Here is a 19,812-nt window from a genome sequence, read left to right as displayed (position 1 = left end):
ACATAGTGTTAACCAGCAAACAAATATTAAGAATGCAGACAAAGCAGACATATACAGTGCATACAAATATTTCAAGCATGGGCATTAATGCCCTTCTAGCTTGCCAATATACCAAAACACTTGTTCCCATAATAAGTGTCCGGGCTGTTCTTAAAAATATCTAAACTAGTACTTGCTTTAATGTAATTTGGTAATCTGTTCCATGCATCAGCTACTCGGTCAGAGAACCAATTAGTACACTTCTCATTTCTATAGAATCTTTTTTTTTTTTTTTTAATTTCTCCAAGTCTTTTGGGTTTCTAATACCATGACGGGAATGGACCCCATTCCTAAGTCAAAGTAAGATTAAAGTTCATGAAATTAGTATTGTCTCGCTCTTTGATGTTAGCCAAAAGTGCTCTTCGCAGCACCCGCAATGTGCCCAGTAATGACTCCTGTAATTCGTACAGTGTTACATGAATTGATAACCTATCTAAATGCAATTGTAAATTCTTTTTTATAAGACCAGTTGCTCCTACTACTATTGGAACTGTCTGGGTATCTTTCTTCCACATGGCTCTCGTTTCTGCCTGCAGATAGAGGTATTTTATGACCGTCTCTCTCTCTCTGTACGCAAGACACTGTAGTCACTAGGTGTGGCAATTTCAATGATCAATGCTACTTTTGTCTTCTTTTCTTGGACCACTATATCCGTTTTTTTAGCATCTATCTTTTGGACTGTTGGTATTGGGTGATCCCATGTGATGTAGACTTCCATCATTTTCTATGATTCTCTGTGGCTCATGTTTGCAGTGTTTTTCAGCCACTTTGATACCATAAAGTTTGCACAATCTCGCCACATTATGCTTTTCAGTATACAGTCACTCTGCCGTTAGAGAGTCACAACCAGCAATAAGGTATGTGACTGTTTCCAATTCGGTTCCACAAAACCTACATATGTCTGTTTCTCCCACATGTTCAATGGACTTGTAAACCAGTGTGTACACAGACCACTATCTTGGGCTGCCAATATTAACCTTTCATTTCTTGATGTAAATTCACCTCTCCTTAACCATTCCTGCATTCGTTCTTGATCAACATGAGGCTCTTCCAGAAGTTTTCTATACTTGCAATTATATTTATGTTTTTTCCACATTTCTTGCCTTCTCTCCTGGTCCTTCTCCTTAAAGTCTTTCTTTTGTTTTTTAGCACATTCAGTTGCTGCCTGGTTTTTATCCACTTCTGGTTTGATTTCCATTCCTGCTTGACGTCAATATGCTTCTGCTAAATTAAGCAGAGAGGTCATCTTAGATTTATTCTCCTCATGTTTCAAAACTTTCACCACATTTGGATCTTGTGAGGTCAGTAGATATGTGTTGAGTCCCACAGTTGCAGATATATACGTGTAATCAATTTCAGAGAGGCCAATTCCTTCTTCAGAACAGGGAATATATAATCTTGGTATACACTGATTTTTATAAATCATTTGGTGAGCATGAAGCATCCTTCTTGTTTTAATATCCAGTCTATCCAGCACTTTTTGGGGCCAGTCAGTCACTCCAAAACTATAAGTTAGGACAGGAAGAGCAAACTGATTTATAGCTTGCATCTTGTTCCTAAGTGTCAATGCTGTTTTCAGGATTAATTTAAGTCTTCGAAAGTACTCCTTACTAAGCTTTATTCACATTTGTTCTTGTTTTATTGCTGATCCTTCATCAGTTCCCAAGTACTTATACACCCCCTCTTGCTCAAGTTCTTTTATATCACATTCTTGTCCCAAACTGATGTTTTCCTGGTGCTGCAATTTTCCTTTTTTAAAGGTTGCTTTTGCACATTTATCAAGACCAAATGACATTCCAATATCATCTGAAAAAGTTTTGACAACCTGCAGCTGAGCTTTCAGTTCCTCATCTGATGAGCTACATAATTTTAAATCCTCAACAAAGAGAAGAGGAGAAGTCATTAGACTTTGTTGTTTTCTAGAAGCCAAATTATAGCCATGACCTAAGCTGTTAAATACACAGCTTAATGGATTAATGGAAAGGCAAAATAGCAACGGTGACAGGGAGTCACCCTGGAAAATCCCCCTTTGGATTTTTTATCCCTGGGATAATAATCTTTCCTTTATCATGGCTTAATTGCAAAGTGGTGTGCCACTGTTTCATGGTTACTGTAATGTAATCAACCAGTGTAGGATGTACCTTATACATTTTTAAGCACTCTTTTATCCATGAATGTGGGATACTATCAAATGCTTTTTTATAGTCAATCCATTTCATACTTAGATTCTTCCCTTTCTTACAGTTCTCCACTATAACTTTATTTAACAACAAATGATCCTTTGTTCCATATGACTTTCTTTTATTGCCCTTTTGTTATACTGCCATAACTGAGTTTTCTTCTAAATGACTATAAACTCTGGCGGCGTCAATCCCCATGTATAGGGTAGCTTGCAGGTTCACTCTTAAGTAAGAGCATTGTTTTTACTGTTGTTAACCAGTGTGGTGTCTGTTCAGGGTGTGCATATGGCTAGATCCTCATGTAAAGAAGTTAATACTTTAAGCCAAAAGTTAGGCACTGCATCTGGGCCTGGGGTTTTCCAATTAGAGGCTTTTCTCAACTTTGTTTCAATCTCTCTGGCTGTTATTTCATCCCATTTCATATCCTGTACATTTAAACTTCTTATTCTTTCTTTTGCTTCTTCTATCCATTTAGCATCTTTGTTATGTTCCACAGGATCTTCATAGATACTTCTCAAATGCATTTTCTTCCTCTTTTTTCGGCGGTCTATCAATTCCTTTTACCTTATTTCCCAATTCTCCATAAAACATTTTTGGGTCATTAGTAAATTGCTTATTTTGTGCTTTTCCCTTATATTTATCTTCATATCTTCTGAGTCTTTCCACCTGTTTTGAGATTTTTAGTTTATCGCCAATAGTGCATAATAGATCCTGGTCTGTTCTAATACTGTGCATTGATTTTATCACATCTATCTTTCTTAATATTTTTGTTGATCTGTTCCCTCTTCTATAATCTTCTAACAATGACACTTCTTGTCTTAGCCGTTTTATAGTTTTCTATATTCGATATTTCCATGATGGTATTCGCTTTCGACTCCACCCCCCCCCTTTTCCCTTGCTACCCTATGTTCCTGTGGTAGAATTTTATCATTTATTAATTTAGCAGCACAGTAAAATATTCTGTTTACTTCTGTTATATCGCATGGATCTCTATGGACAGTCATAATTACTGTGTTCATTTGTTTTATCAAGCCTCTGACTTTTGGGGTTTTATTAACCTTCTGCAGTTTATTTCTCTCATTGATCTTGATATATCATTCTTTGTCTATTGAATCAAGCAACTCTTCTCTTAACTCCTTTTCTTCCATACTAAAGGCACATCCCTTGTTTTCCGTTTCCTGTGGGCATTCTATAGAAAGTTCTATAGCATCTTCCTGTGGCAAATTCTCTTCAATTTCATCCTGTGTCATCTGTTGTTTTTGTCATATTGAAACCCACTGGCCTATCACTCCTCAACATTGACTGCATCAGAGTTTCCTGTTTGTTCCTTTCCTTCCTAACTTCAAGTGAACTTTTATACTGATTTCCTGTGGAAGGCTCCAAAATATCTTGATATGTCACCTGACCTGTTGCTTCCTGTTCCACTGGTTTCCCCTTAATTTGGATATCTACTGCTTTATCCTGTTGTGGTGCTTTCTGCATTTGATTTTCTACACTGAATCCTTCTCTTTGCAGCCGTTCCATTACCTCAATTTCTATTTCTTTGACTTTTCCATTACTAATCTCTTTTTCTACTCTTCCTCTTAGTCTTATTTTTTGTATTGTAAAGTTTTCCATATCCGGATTCCTTTGCCTATATTTTTCTTCAAATATCTTTGGTGCTGTTCTTTTTGTATTAGTTAGTTTTGCTTTCTCTTTTGCATAAATATTGCACCATATTTAATCTCTGTTCCTTTCCCCTGTCCATATTTCTTTCTTCACGTCTCCTGATGATCTTGCTTTTCCTTATTCTGGGGACTCACTCCATCATGCTGTGACGTATCTGTTTTAGACCTTCTACATTAAATCCTTCACTTCGCAGGCACTCCATAACTTCAACTTCTATTTCTTTAATTTCTACTTTACTAATAGTCTTTTCTACATTAAATCTTTGTACTTTTAGTCTTTTTATTGTGAAATTTTCCATATCTGGATGCCTTTGCCTGTATTTTTCTTCAAATATCTTTGAAACTGCCTTCTATATATTAGTTAACTTGGCTTTCTCCTTTGCATAAATATTGCACCATATCAAATCTTTCTTTCCCATGTCCATATTTCTTTTTTATATTTTTTTAAATATCTCTAGGTTTTGTCATTTATATTTTCTCACTTCCTCAGAGGCTTCTTTTTCCAAAGAGATCAAAGTTTCTTGATCTATATACTGTTTTTCAAAACTCTGTTGTATTAATGAAAGCATATTTTTATTTGAAGTTTGCAACAGTTTTCCTGTGGAAGTATTTTTCTTTCCTCTAATTTCTCTCAATCATTTTATACATCTTGTGTCTGGAAATTCTGGGCTTTTTAATAATAGTAACAATACATAATTTCCTTATTATCCTCAGTAGTCCACTCTGTCTTTATGGCTCTTCTTTGGCCAATCAATTTTTGTGAACTACTTTCTTCTAAAACAGGGGGGCCATCCTCCCCCTGAGCCTAGCCTGGCCCCATTGTAGGATTGTTTCTGTATTTTGAGGATTCTACACTGTAATTATTTTCAGTCCTGGCACCAGTGTGCCTACCAGGATTGGGCACTTTTTTATCCTGGGTCTTGTGCATCTAGCTTTTTTTATTTTTGATTTACTTTTGTCAATGATATATGCTATGTGTCGCCTTCGTGAGATTTTGTGAAAAACAGGGTCCACCTTGCGAAGGTACCCACCAAGACTTGAGGATGAATTCAATTTCAGCACTACTATGCTCCTTTGCTTGCTGACTTTTCATCTCTCCATCAGGACCTCCTACATAGGTTGTCTGATGATTCTCTAGTACTTTTTGTTAACCCCAAACATTCCCAGAGGTAGTTGTCACTAAATGCCCTATATACCTGAATAAGATCTCCTCTTTGACAACTGCAAGATACACTTGTACAAGTTCAAATATTTTAGTCTTTCATAATAACTTAAATTTTCACATCCAGGGATACCCTTGGTATATTTCCGCTGTACTCTTTCCAGTTTACTCATGCTTGTTTTCATATAGGGTTTCCATACTGTTATTCCATATTCAAGTTTGGGTCTAATGTAACTAACAATGACTTCATTATTTCTGATTTCCTATACTTCATAAATATTTTTATACAACCTATAGTTCTATAACTATCATTAACCAATTGGTTGATATGATTAGAAAAACTTGTGGCTAAGTCTACCCATATACCCAGGTCCTTAAATGAGTCTACAGTTTTCAATCACTGTGTGCTGTATTAAATACACACCTTTCAATTTATGTCTACTAAATCTGATATGCTTAGTTTTTGATGTATTTAATCAGCATATTATTCTTCTATACCCAAATGGTCAATTTAGTCAATTTATTTTGCAGACATGCCTTATCTGTAACACATGAAATCAGTTTGCCCAATTTCAGATTATCTGCATAGAGAATGCAGAACACCTCAAGCTGAAAAGGTTAGGTCTGAAAGATCCAATCTAAACAAGTAAGTGCCTAGGACAGAGCCCTGAGGGACACCCTGGCTGTAACCAGGGATTTCACCTGTCCAGCTGCTGTATGATACTTGCCATGTCCTATTTGTAAGCCATGCAGCTATCCATCTTATCAAGAGTACATCAATACCTAGTTGTACTAATTTATCAGTGTTTTGTGTACAACCCTCTCAAATGCTGAAGTCAAATCTATATAAATTACGTCACAGCACAATTTTTCATTCATAGCTATTATATTGTTATAGAACATCATGCTAAAAGTGGTAATAAATCTGTTTTCAACACATGCATGCTGATATATGGTTTCAAGTTCCAACCTATCCAGTTCCGACTATAACTTATCCAATATTACCTTCGCCATTATTTTTCCAAAGCATTAAAGTAGACTTAAGGGTCTACAAGACTCTGGGCTTGTCCTACTCCCCTTTCTCTCAAAAACAGATTTAATAAGCGCATGTCTCCAATCATGAGGAATCTCCACATATTTATATGACCTAGTGAACAATGGATACAATGGTACTGTAAGTTCTTGCTGAAGTGTTCTCAGGTCATTGTTACTAATTTCGTCTCCTCCCCGCTCTTTGTTTGGATCCAGTTTGTGCAGTACTTTGTCAATATAATCTAATTTGATTCCAGTCTCTAGGGTTACCTAGATGTCACTAGGACAACTTTTGTGGAGCCAAACTGTTTTGCATAAGTTTTTATAAATATATCTATAATCTGTTGTGTCTGAGAATAAATTTTAGAATCTGCACACAGTTTATCAATTTGTGTGTCTTTACTCCTTCCACATCTTATATATCTATAAAAAGGTTTCCTATTATGCTCAATATCTACATACAATTGTTCTTCAAAATTTTCTTGATCTTGTCTCACCACTCTTCTTAATCTGTTTGTTCAGCTAGTTTATTTCAGTTTTCAAAGTTGCAGGTCAACCTCTCTTCCATTTCTTATATTTTTTTGTCTCGCACCTTAATCAGATATCTTGTTCTTATGGAAATATATCCGCCTGATGTTGTATGTCTAGATCCTGATGTTAAAATTTTTTTTGATTTTTTGCAAACAATTTCTCTTTCAAAACTTTCCACATTCCATCTGCAGTTTTTCCACTGAACACCTCACTCCAGTTAGTTTTACATAATCCCTGTTTTGCTTCCATATAATCTGTAATTAACCTTCCTGTGCATTGGCTTAGATTTCAGTTTGCCAGAATTATCTAGCAATAAATTAACTTTTATAACCCCATGATCACTGCACATCTTGTTGTTTGTCTTTTTGGCTTTTCCCAGTTAGGGATCGCCATAGCGGAACTCCGGTCCACTAATGATTGCCAATTTTTTATGGTGCCGAGTTGCCAGCCCGACGCCCTACCTTCAGCGAAGGCATGCCCATTCACGTATGTCTTTTGGAGGCCACTCGACCGTGAGGAGGACATGCAGACTCCACACAGAAGGCACTCCAGCCGAGAATTGAACAGGAGAACCTCTTGCTGTGAGGCAACAACGCTACCGCTGTACCACCGCAGATTCCCATGATCACTGCACATCAATGGTGGTAAAACTTGAAGTTACAGTAATTTCTTTGGGAACACAAACAAGGTCTAGTATGATCCGTTCCCGGTAGGCATTTTTACAATCTGAAGCAACTGTTGCTCCTGAATATACCCTGTGAATAATTTACTTAATAATGTTGCTGAATCAATATTATTCCAGTCTGTTTCTGGTAAATTTAAGTCCCCAGCTAATATTATTCTTCCATCGTGTGTTTCATGCAAGAACTGTATTAATTCCTCTAGGTCATCTGCACTTGACTTTGGTAGTCTACTCACTCCAACAATTGTTATATGTTCCAGAGCTGTCTTTATTGTCACAGTTACACAGTCTATAGTATCGGTGTTAATCATTGAACATGTAATAATCACATGTATCATAGCTATCTTTAATCCCTATACAAGTCAGCAAGCCAGAGGCTTACTTAACACATGGCACACCATCCTGAGTAAAAACAAGAATAGTGTAAGAAATGTCACTGAAATGTAAAATGTGCTGTGACTACAGTTAAAATCCATTCAGATAATACTTCTCTCTTAAGCTGTACCACTTTCCTGCTAGCATGCAAATTTTAATAATATGTAATTTTCTTCTTCCATCTAAACTGATGACTTATTTTCCAAAATGTTAAATCTGTGACACTCAAATTTTAATACAGAACTAAGGCAATAAAGTAATTAGGGAGTTACAAAGAATAAAAATACAGTCACAGATCTACTACAGTAATGAGGTGAGACAACAAACTGATATTCTTTGATGTTAAACATTTCAACTAACATGATAATGGGCAACTACTTGAGAAGCTTATCTGAAAGTGGAGTTTTTTCAGTATACTGGGATTTTTTTTGTTTGTACACCTAATTAAAAACTCTGATATCATATAAATGGCTGGCATTATAAATCAGATATCTGGAAATAAGCAAAATGTGCCACAAATGAGGCTGTAACTCTGTTTTGAAATTTACTCAACAGTTGTGGGTACTAAAAAAACCAATCTCTAATTATCACTGGCTTTAAAAGTTATGGCACTGCATAGGCACAGATACCCAGAGGCTCCCAAAGCTGTAACAATTTCATTTTCTGACACTCATTAGGGTGAGCCCCAGAATAATGGCACTGAATACTGAAAATGTGGGCTTACATATACGATGTCTGAGATGGATGGTTCTCAGAATATTCCCTTTTCTCCTGTGTTGATATATACAGTGGATATAAAAAGTGTACACACCCCTGTTAAAATGCCAGGTTTTTGTGATATAAAAAAACGAGACCACAATAAATAATTTCAAAACATTTCCCACCTTTAATGTGCCCTATAACCTGTACAATTCAATTGAAAAACAAACAAATCTGTTAGGGGAAAAAATATAAAAAAATAAAAAACGTACAATAAGCTGGTTGTATAAGTGTGCACACCCTTAAACTAATACTTTGCTGAAGCACCTTTTGCTTTAATTACAACATTCAGTCTTCTTGGATACACACCTGCCATCAATTAAAGAGACTCTGATTAACCCCAAATAAAGGTCAGCTGTCCTAGTAGGATTTTCCTGACATTTACTCATTTGTCTGCTACAGCAAAAGCCATTGTTGGCAGAGAGCTCACAAAGCATCAAAGGGATCTCATTGTTGAAAGCTAAAAGTCAGGAGACGGGTACAAACAAATTTCCACAGCATTGGATATACCACGGAACACAGTGAAGACAGTCATCAAAAAGTGGAGAAAATATGAAATAACAGTGACATTGCAAAGAACTGGACGCCCGTCCAAAACTGATGAAAAGACAAGACGAAAACTGGTCAGGGAGGCTGCCAAGAGACCTACAGCAACACTGAAGGAGCTGCAGGAATTTCTGGGAAGTACTGGTTGTGTACTACACGTGGCAACAATCTTCTGTATTCTGCATATATCTGGCCTTTGGGGTAGGGTTTCAAGACGGAGTCCTTTTCTTACACAGAAAATCATCCAGGCCTAGCTAAAATTTGCAAACAATACGTCAGGTCTCCCAAAAGCATGTGGGAAAATGTGTTAAGATGTGATGAGACCAAGGCTGACCTTTTTGGCCTCAATTGGCACAAAAACAACACTTCGCATCACCAAAAGAACACAATCCCCCAGTGAAGCATGGTGGCGGCAGTATCATGCTTTGGGGTTGCTTTTCTTCAGCTGGAACTGGGTCTTTAGTCAAGGTGGAGGGAATTTTGAACAGTTCCAAATACCAGGCACTTTTAGCCCAAAATCTTCAGGCATCTGCTAGAAAGCTGAAGATGAAGTGAAATTTCACCTTTCATCATGACAATGACCCCAAGCATACTTCCAAATCAATAGGAATAAAACAAAATGTGCAGTCACTGGCTGAGAATGAATAAGACTCAAAATGTGTCCGTTGATGAAACTGTTTCCATTCAAATTGGTTCGCAGGAGCAGGCATTAGAAGCCGTAAGTGCCGATGAAGTACAGGATGATCCATCTGTGTATGAATCTATTGCCAATAGTATGTCTAATAACAGTTGCACCGCTGAACTCCCTGGCATTGCATCAACATCCAATCACTTATTGTGGAGTAATTCTACTGTGGCTGTTATGAATGTTCCTGTTGTAAGAAAAAAGGTCAGGGTGCTCCAGCAGCAGAGGGAGGAAAAGGAGACTTCTGTCACAAGAGAGAACAATGGGGCATGGCCGGCCTTAGGCATAGGCGAACTAGGCGATCGCCTAGGGCGCCATAAAGGCCGGCCTTGTAAAGGGTGAAATTTTTTACTTTTTTTTTTTTTTTTTTAATTTTAATTAATTTAGTCTTTTCTTTCTTCTCGGCGCCTGCTTGAGGGCACCGGAACCACAGAGCAAAAGGGGTTGGTGAGCGCCCTCCCACTACTACAGCATCGCGGTTTTAGCGTTTTTTCCTTTAAGGGGAATCATGCGTACACACGCCAACGTCGAAGTAAATTCATTTTGCAGGCGCGCGAAATGTAATTAGTTTTGTTAAGAGGGGTTTAAGTTCGTGTGTGCTTGTTTGGCCATTTGGTTTAGAAAGAAGGTAAGTGTACGTGTGTGCAATTTAAACTGTTCAGTTCTGTATGCATGAGAAAGTGTGTGTGTGTGTGTGTGTGTGTGTGTATGTATGTATATGGAATTTAAGTTAGCCATTCTGTTTGTATGATATAAAGTACATGTGTGTGTTACTGTATGTGAGAGAGAGAGTAGGTGTGCATGTGTACAATTTAAACTAGTGGTTCCGTTCATTTCTGTATGAGGGACAGTGTGTGTTGTATGAAAGAGTAGGAGTGTGTGGAATTTGAACTAGTTAGTTGTATGAAAGAGAAAGTATGTGTGTGTTGCTATGAGACAGAGTAGCTGCTTGTCTGTTGCATAAGTGGTGTTTTATGTTGATACCTGTATGGTTGGAAAAAGTGGCTGAAATACACAGAAGGTGATACACCTATGGAACAAATGCATGATTTCAGTCTTTACTATCTGATCATAGTTTTATGTTCCAGTGACAGTTTCTTTTATACCAAACCACCGTATAGCCACATTGTAGTGCTGCAATACTTGTAAAATATGAATGGTAGTGTCTGTTCTTTTCTGCATGGTGCAATTCAAACAGCATATTTATTCACAGGTTGACGTTTCAAGAAATTGTCAGTATGATTTTTTTGTTGGCTTCTGTAGAAAAGAGTATGCATTCTTAAATGGCAAACAGCTAAATGGTGTTTTTATTGAAATAGCTGGTAAGTCTGAAACCAGAACTCACCATAATTAAAAAATTAAAGGGTCCAAGAAAGAAGACCTGTTCTGAGTGAAAGTGAAAGTTATAAATTGTCAAAGTAGACAAGTAATTGGGGAATCTGGAGCATGAATGTAAAGTATCAGAAATATAAAGCACAAGATACTTAAAAGTTTATTTGTATGACTTTGTAAGTACCCCCACAGGTCTGCCAAGATCTAGGGAAAGACACGTGTCATTTACCTGAACACACCTACCATTGTTTTATACATGTGCGATAGGGTAGAAGTTGTATAATTAAAATACACATGCTTGTTGTTTCCTTGGGGGGGGATGCTTTGAGAGGTATGGATGCATGGTATGTCATGCCCCTAGGTTGTTGATTATTTGGTGCATTTTAAGGGTGCCCTCCTTTGTATAAGATGCCTAGTAACTATGAAGTGTTGTCGGTTTCTCAGTCATTTCCTGTTGCAATATTACCAGCTTACCAATTTTGTTCTTCAATGTAATGTAGGCAATTGATTCTTCAAGGGCAGCAGGCACTGGATTTGTCGATGAAACATTGATATGTAAAGTTGTTTGTCAGTAGCAACCTCTTTGTTAGTTATAGGTTTCTTTAATGTGGAATTATTCTGATGATTTTACTTTTGCAGAGACTGTGCGTATTGAGTGACATTGGATTGTAATGACAGAAGTTCGAGTACATTTTTATGTTGAAATTTTATGAAATAGGTCGTTTTGTCATTATTCGTTCATATATCTTGTTTCATTGTTTATTAAAAGAATGTTTAAAACTACAAATTTAAAACACATTCTGACAAGTGGTGCTGTATTATACAAAGAATATAATCAGGAAGGTGAATCAAAGAACAAATGCATGTATGTAAGGCCCTAAAAAATGTGTGCAAAGGAGCCTGTGGTTTAAAAACAGTCCAAAGGTAAACTTAATCCTCCAGTGGCAAGATACATTTTCTATGAATGTGGGTTTTCATGCTGCTTCAATGAATGCGGGTTTCAAGGGCAGAGAAGATTACAGCTCATGTAAATCTGTTTTTATTATGAGACTGTTTGTTTAGCAAATTGCTATCTGTGTTTATGCTATTTTATTTCAATACCTGCAATATGCACACTGATAAGTTTGAACAGTGTTTATGGCAACTGGTGAGAAACAGCCAAGTAATGGAACACTGGAATGGTTAGGGGTAGGGGGTTGCTGCAGGAGGGTCTGTTCGGTGTGATGGTGATCCATTGCCTAGGGTCCTATTTGACCATGATCTAGCTCTGGTATTTAAAGTAGGAATACGTACACAATTTAGTTAACTCATTTGCACCTAGAGCCCTTTATCCAGTTTGTGTAACAGCTTAGCTAATAAGTGTGTTGAGGTATCTTTTCTTCTATGCATTTAAATAATTCTGAAACTGCTCCGGCTCTGCTTTATGTAAGTGAAACTGATCCAGTTCTGTTTTATGCACCTGGAACTGCTCCGGCTCTATTTTATGCACCTGGAATTGCTCTGGCTCTATTTTATGCATCTGAAACTGGTGTGTGTGTGTGTGTGTGTGTGTGTGTGTGTGTGATATATATATATATATATACACACACACATACACACACACACATATATATATATATATATATATATATATATATCTATAAGAAATCTCTGGGACACTGCAACCTCAGTCTTCTGGGATAAAACCTGGTAATCAGACACTAATGGTTGTACAGTGTGTCCGTCATTAGTGTCTTGATAAGCCTGATACCGATGCTTGGTACTTCAATGACTCTGCAGTTATGAATGGTAAAGTTTTTAAAAATGCTTGAAATATGTACATAAAAGTCCTTCCCAACACAGGTACACTTCATGTGTATTATTTCTTAGGGGCAGAACATTAAAATCAACAATATAATATTTGTGAAGCTTTTGATTCCAGAACTTTACGAGGTGGGAAAAATTTTACTTTTTAAAGGTTTGTTTCTTGATGAAATTCCACAAAAGAGATGAAATTCCACAAAAGAGACCTTCTCCTCTAGTGTTGCTGCATGGTCATCCCCCTTGATGATCGAGCATCATCCAGTTTTTTCCTGATTCTTATAGACTGGATAATGTGTAAGAGTAGGGAAGATAAACCTGTATCTTCCAAGGACTCTTTGCCTGCACCAACCAAAAATCCTAGGATGAGAGAGTTCACAAGCTGTTCTGTGGCTTCACTGACAGGTGTTTTGTAGCTTCCAGTCATAGTGGTAAAGTGAAGCTTACTAGACAAGATACTACATCATACATATATCTGCGACTGTACTTGGGAGGCATGTACCCTTTGTGAAAAGTTGTACAAACTCTGTAGCTGTTTATCAGCAAAATGTAACAAAGGAGAAAAATGTGAAAAACTTTACAAAACTTGTAGCTGTTATTTCAGTAAATATGCAGCAAAGATTTGAAAGATAATGAAAATAATTGATGCAGCTAAACTTTGGTAAGTGTTAGTTCCTAAAAAAAGATAGATTACCTTAACTGGTTTGGAACTTTCTGATTATTTAAGCCACAGTGCTTTGGATGGTGTTTGGATTCAGAATTTTAAATTTACAGGAAGTGGTATCACTGCCCAGTAGTGTGAACATTGTTTCTAGATGATTGTCACTGTTGAAGTGATACCCTTCTCCCATATAGGAAAAAGGGGTTGTGGATGGATAGATGATGTCATTTGAAGGTGAGCATCATTCAGTTTAAAACAAGCACACACACATCACTAAAATAGGTGTTTTGTGGAAAGTAAGTGCGCTAGGACACCTCCTGGAGTTTTTTTCAGGTTACATGACTCGGCCCTAAAAGTTCAGTGGAGCAGGCTTAGTTCATTGTGCTTTAGGATGGGGAGCATTAAACAAATCTTTTCATGAATTTAGATGAGAGCAGACAATAGTTGTTGCCTAGATCAAGTTAACTAACATCTAGACATTTTGCCTGTCAGTCTTTTCAACCACTAAATTGGCAGAGAGATTATAGTTAGTAGTAGGACCGACTAGGTGAAAGTCAGTGTAATGCCATCTTTTTGTTTAAAACTTTTTATTTTATATTTCCCTGTGCAAGAATATATTTATTTGCGTATTTAATTTTCAAGGTGTATTATTGCCCAACTCCTCCTTTAAGTATTTTAGCACTCAGTTTGAAAAGCCTGTGCTATGGTTAGTTGTTTCTTGAATTAGAAAAGGGCTGTTGTTGTTTGTCTCTCGGCTTTTCCCGGTTAGGGGTCGCCACAGCGGAACTCCGGTCCACTAATGATTGGCAGTAGGTTTTTTCTTTATACAGTGCCAAGTTGCCATCTCGACGCCCAACCCTCAACGAAGCACGCCCATTCACGCATGTCTTTCGGAATGCCACTAATTATAAAAGGGTAATTACATAAAACTGGTGCATTGATTATAATTGTTAACTTCATTCTTTTAATGAGAGACTGCTGATTCCTATTAATTTAATAGTATGGTTGATTATATTTAAGTGTAAAGTAATTGTATCCTGAATATGCTAGACTGGACTGGCAAGTAGCAGTGGTAGAGTGTTACTATAAATGAGGGAAGGGATATTGTCATTTAAAGGGTATTGTGGCATTGAAAAGGTATTAACCCACTCTTGGAAATCATTGTGTATATCAATAAAGTAGTCTTAAGCAAGACACAGTCACTGCTGGTACAATAGCACTAAAAGGCGTACGCTGATAGTGAAGTGTGTAAAATCCTGTGAATCCACTGATCACAGCCTAGATAGTATTCATTTGCCAAATGTTCTTAAGGCCAAGCACATGTTTTTAGGTAGTAATACAGTTTTTGTTGGGTTGCCCTGACACACTGCACACCATTGTTTGAAGATGATGAGGGTGTATATGAAGCTGCAGCAGGGGATGGGATTGTCTCTTCCTTGATCTGGTTTACTGATGGATGATGCACTCCCTTCCCTGCCTTCATTTCTAGCAATTTCTTTGAACAACTTCTTACCAGCCAGTGTTCCAACTCAGCACAGATGAAACTGTAAAACAGCCTGCAGGTGTCAGTGTAAACAGGTGGGTCTACTTCAGACATGGTTTTGCCTTCAGGATCACAGACCTTAATCTGTCACCTTCTACACCAATGGTGTTTCATCAAACCTGGTAACATCGGTGTTGATCCTGTCAGTGCAAGGCATTTCAGTTGTTCCAGTAGATGGGGTCAGGCTTTCAGGACCAGGATTGGAACTGATCTTGTCAGCATAGCCCATTGGTATAACATGTAGCATTTTCCATTGTGTTACCTTCCGTTATATTACTATTATATCAGTTTGTACCATTGATCTCATAGTCTGTGTGACAATTATATTGTACTTTGGTAGCAAGTTTAGCTGTTTTATATTTGTCTATAGTGTGATATTCCCTGCTGTTAAGATAGCTTTCCATTTTTAGTTTTTATTTAGTGTTGTGTGATAACTTGAGAATTGTAGTCGTATGTTTGCCATTTCCTACTCCCGTGTGGCTTAACTGGGCACTCAGTTATATTTTGCATGAATAGCCATGTGGTGATCTTGGTTCTATTTTAAGAATAGGGAGGCTGGCTCCCTGGTTTTTAGATTGTAGTTGAATACAGCGTTTGAGTCCACATATATACTTTTGGGGGGCAAAGGAACTGAAATTGAATTGTGTATTAACATTATGTATACTTAACAAGCACGGGAGGAACTAAGTCAGTTTTTAAATGTTGTAAATCTGATTGCATGGCTTAAACCTCTATAGCTATTACATTTCATTGTGTTGCATGATACAGTACTTGAGTCAATGTGGTAGTTAAGAACTGCCCTTCCAGTGGCACAAGTTGAAAGGTAATCTTATGTCAAATTGTAACGGAGATGCATGATAAATAGAACTGAATCCTATGTATAAAGAAATATATTTTCATCACACTGATCAGCTTAGATGGACTTTAGTATGCTGCAAGGAAGTGTTCCACCTTTGCCTCTGTTCCACATTGGCAGGTACGGTTGACAACTATGGAGGGTTTTTGTCTCTTATTCTTAGGAAAGCAATTTCCATGGACTGCCTTTCTGCTGAAATACCACTTTATTGTTTAATGAAGTCATGTTCCAACCTAATCAGATATGCTGATAAGTTTGGTAGAGGTGATGGACAGCTATTGGCATATGTAAAAGGTGAACATACATGTCCAAACTCAAACTGTTGTGCTCAACCATTAGTAAACCTCTTTGCTGTCCCTTATTCTGTCTGACAGAACAGACTACTGTCAAACCCATGTATTGTAAACTACATTTATGCTATATATTTGATTAAGGTCAGTAAGTGCCCAGTGTCTGTTGTACATGTTGGTCAGTGATGTGCTGGTGTGCAAAGCATGCCTCCTTTGTTACACTATGACAAAGCATTCACTGATTTTCATGCATTTAAAAAATTGAAAGAAATGACTGGAGTGGCTTTTGTGGGAGTGACCTACATATGGGAGTGGCTCAAGTAGGGGCATTACTTGAGAATGGTGTGGGTGGGGCTTAAGGGGCGGCACAGCACTACTTCGCCTAGGGCGCCATTTCAGCTAAGGCTGGCCCTGCAATGGGGCGAGACCTAAAACGAATGTGGAATATACAGACAACTTGAATTCTTTATTATTCAATTTTTCTAGTAAGAAGCTAACATTATATCAAGAATCAGTACTTGAACGAGGTCTTACATTCAACCAAAATTCACAGTCCAAAATTAATTAATACCATGTTGCCAAAAAAACGGTAACTCCTCTGTTATTCAATAAATAATACTCTATTTATTCCACAGTGAGTCGAAAAATAGCAGCAAATTTCACCATAAAACCTCTTAGCGCCTCGGCCAAAAACAGCCTTTACAGAGTAAAGTATATACCAGCATCTGATGTGGACTTTGTAAGTACTTTTAGACATTAAAATGTTTGCGCAGAACGTCATGTTAGAGACATTATTTAAAAGCAATGATCCGCAACAAGCTGAATTTAAAAGACCAAGTATGTTTGTTCCAGAGTTGAGTCCTGCTTTAGATATATTCTGTAAAGTTTGTGAATTACAGTTAAAATGTTTTGTGGACTCTGAAAGTACTAAGAATAAAAATATTTTTTTTTAATTTGAGTAGTAATGAATATAGAGCACTACATGAATTACAGAATGATGCTTCTATTATTGTTCGTCCTGTTGATAAGGGAGGGGGAACTGCTGTTTTTAATACTGTTGATTATATTAACTCTATGCTCAATATGTTAAATGTTTGTGTATATAAGCGGGTTAGTCTTTCAGACATTGAGTTATGTTGTAGTCGAGTTTTTAAGTCTTTATATGATTGCTATTTAAGTAATTTGATTTCTAAATCTTTATTGGATTATTTAACTGTCACCAACCCTGTGGTTCCTATAATCCAGGGCCTACCCAAACTGCATAAAAATAGACAGCATCCACCTTTTAGACCAATAGTTTCTGGTCAGGGATGGTTGACTTATACAATGTCGAATTATACTGAGAAGAATTTAAGACCGATAGCAAATAATTCTTTGTATGTGTTCATAGGTTCATAGATTAGTACTAGGCTAACTGCCCTTGCAAGCCATTTTAAGCCTAGCCAATTATCCCTTGTGAGACTCCAACCCTGCACCTTGTGTTTGTAAGGCAAACACCTTAACCATTAGTCCACCCTCCCAACCCTGTTTTTTTAATAATTTCTCCATGGCTGTAGACAAAAGAAAGCACACCAAAAACCAGACAACAAAATCAATATGTACACCAGGAACAGCAACAAAATTCCTCTAGTTAAAAACTCCAGCGTGAAATGTTACTTGGATTAGTTCATGCATTTGTCAGGACAAGCAAGGTACAATGCACTCGGTAGGTCATTCTGCACCACTGTACCTTAAAACACAGGAGGCCAAAGGTTCTAACAAAACACAGGTTTATTATATCAAAGCAAATGAAAATAAACAAACTGACCCCAAGTCATAGGTAGTTACTAGACAAGTGGTCCAGGAGGAGCCCAGTCCAATTTCCCAAATGCCCTAGAGCAGTGTCTTGTTAAGTGACTTGCTCAGAGTCACGCAGCTGGGAAATGGACGCTGAGAGAATTAAACATTGGACTATAGAAGCAGCTTGTAATCTTCTGTTGAAGGATACCAGGCAGTTTGTGTTGAATTTAAATCAAATGACACATAATAATAATGTACAGTTGAGTAATAGTTATTTAGTGTCTCTGGATGTGAATTCACTGTTCACGGTTTTACCCCATACATGGGTTGGAAGCAATTAGGGTATATTTGAATTTACATAGTACATACGATATGAAGAGAGCAGATTTTATATGTATGTCATTGGAATTAACAATGGAGAACAATGTTTTTTGCTTGATTACAAATATTATCTTCAACTATATGGCGTAGCTATGGGCACACCATGTGCCAATAGCTACGCCAATATGGTTCTTGCTTATTGGGAAGAGCATTTTGTTCTATCCAATGACAAGTTTGCTAAAAATATCTTCTTTTATAGAAGATTTGTGGACAACCTTGTGCTTATTTGGACAGGCTCAAGGGATGAGTTAGAAGAATTTTATGTTTTTGGATACTACTACAAGCTTTTTGAGGTTCACTCATTCAGTATCCTCTCAGGAGCTTTCTTTTTTAGATGTTATAATAAAAAAAGACTATTAGAGGTACATTTACTACAGAATTACATAAGAAGGAATGTTGTAGGAATAACATTCTGATTCGGGATAGCATACATTACTCTTATACTTATAAAAATATCATAAAAGGTCAGGCCATGCATATATCTACACTGAATATGGAGGAAGGTAAATTTAATGAAGATACTGATACATTTAGAAATGAATTGTTGGTACGGAAATATAAGGAAGAGGAAATAGATAGTGGCCTTAGTGAAGTGAAGTTAGGTCACTGAGCGGGGGACAGGGCGAAACCATACATGTCCAAAGATGTCCATCGTGTTTCCCAGAGTCGAAGCAATAGGTATAACAGAGAAGTGATACCTATTAGACTTGAATTTTCTAGTAATGTGAGCAAGGTAAGCAAGATTCTCTCAAATAATTGGTTTACATTACAATCAGATCCTGAATATCTGGGATAGTAGGTGCTAAACCCAGTTTTGGTTATAAGAATAAGAAGAACCTGAAGAGGCTTTTATGTCAGCCCAAGAACACTGAAAATATATTATATAGCTTAGATGCATGTGGACGTTGCAATATTTGTGGGGTGTTAAATCTTGACAATTCTTTTATTCATCCAGTAACACGGAAAAAGTATAAATTCAAACTGAAAGCTAATTGTATGACAAAATAATCTGATTATTTGGCTGTTTGCTTGGTGTGTCCCTCTTTCTATGTGGGCATGACTAATCGCTCATCACTTAGAGAGAGGGTTAGGGAACACTTACCTGCTATTAAAAATAAGGAACCTGAAGGAGTGCCTTGGCTAAACACATTTATACATAAGGACATAACATATTATTTTTCCTTTAGGGTAGTTGAATGTATAATAAAAAGTCCAAGATTAAGGGATGTGAGAACTAAAACTGAGCAAAGTGAACTTAAATGGATCATTGAACTTCAAGCAGAAAAGGAACCAGGGTTGAATGATATAACATTAATTAAAGCACATTTAAAAACTAGATACTTAGGAAATAAAATTATTTTTATTAGAATATGTTTTTATGTCAATGAGTGTTTTATAAGGGTTATGTATAGAGATATTTAATGTTGAATTTGGTTAATTTATTTTTATTGTAATTTATTTGTTATTTGAATAATTGTTAAGCAGAGGTATATAAGGAAGTGATGTGGTGTT

General features: G+C 36.9%; 1 protein-coding gene across 1 annotated transcript in view; it reads right to left on the bottom strand.

Annotated features, from left to right (window-relative positions):
- ZCCHC17 (zinc finger CCHC-type containing 17) overlaps nt 1-19,812 on the bottom strand; it is a 442,101-nt gene that overhangs the window by 318,258 nt on the left and 104,031 nt on the right. The gene's annotated exons all lie outside the window — the stretch shown is intronic.

This window comes from Protopterus annectens, chromosome 1.part2, assembly GCF_019279795.1.
Source record: "Protopterus annectens isolate FY-2018-M chromosome 1.part2, PAN1.0, whole genome shotgun sequence".
In the NCBI taxonomy this organism is placed as follows: domain Eukaryota; kingdom Metazoa; phylum Chordata; order Ceratodontiformes; family Protopteridae; genus Protopterus; species Protopterus annectens.
Note: the sequence above shows the minus strand (reverse complement) of the source record. Positions and strands in the feature narration are given on the sequence as shown.